This window comes from Pelecanus crispus, chromosome 5 (genome assembly GCF_030463565.1).
Source record: "Pelecanus crispus isolate bPelCri1 chromosome 5, bPelCri1.pri, whole genome shotgun sequence".
Taxonomy (NCBI): domain Eukaryota; kingdom Metazoa; phylum Chordata; class Aves; order Pelecaniformes; family Pelecanidae; genus Pelecanus; species Pelecanus crispus.
In genome coordinates, this window is record NC_134647.1 from 2,080,317 (window position 1) to 2,081,304 (window position 988).

Sequence of the window (988 nt, forward strand, 5' to 3'; positions counted from 1 at the left end):
GTCGCTCATCGCCCGGCCGTTGCCCAGCGCTTGGGGAAAAAATACCTGAGTTTGGTCAAACAGGCCTTGCGGTAATTTCCTGTATCCGGTGGGGCGTTCAGTGCCAAAATCTGGGAAGTCGCGGAAGCGCTGGCAGCGCCTTTGTTCCCGGTTGCTCCCCTGTGGCAGGAGGGGCCGTAGCCGGGCTCCCAGCCGAGACTGTAAATAGGTATTTTGCGAACCGTGTAAATTCACTTCCCTGGATTTATATTTTAACATAGAACCACGTAGGTAGCGTAGCAGGTAGCAATGCCCAGGTGGGGAGCGGGAGGTTCACTACTGATTGTGTCTTACGCGGGGTTTACGCTGGGGTGGAGCTGGGGCGCGGGGAGGGAGCGGGCGCTGAGCTGACTTAGAATTTGCCGGGTCGTAATGGTTTGCAAACGCGTTAGAACTTATGTACGATATTTTGTTAATCGCCTTGCATTTGCATAAGGGAAAAAGTGTTTCTAAGTAAATATTACTTCTAAAAGGTTTGCCTTTATTTTTCCATTAAAAATAAAAACTGTAAATGTAAATTATTCTAATGTTTTTTTTTTTTTCGTGTCTTAATTAGGTCTTGCAAAAGAAACACACCTTAAAAGGAGACTGCTTTCAAAACAATCCTGCCGAGGTGTAATTGAGTTTTTAGGGAGATGAGTTCAGGCTTTTTTGCAGGTTTGGGGGTTGGTTTTGTTGGTTTTTTCCCCCTCCTCGTTCCTGTTTTGCAGCCTCATCTTTTCAGGGTGGCCTGTCGCCTTACGCGGCAACTCCCCCTCTCCTGCCCGAGCTCAAACTCTATTTCTGCCTTGACGGTGACAGGATGCTTTAGCAAGATCAGTTACTTTTTAAGTGTTAATGGTGTCTGTCGGTGTTTAAATCTGTGCTCTGTGCCGCAGGGCCCTCGCGCGGCGCTGGCCCCTTTGGGCCGGGTTTGTTCTGACCCCAGCTGCCTGCACCCGCCCTCGCC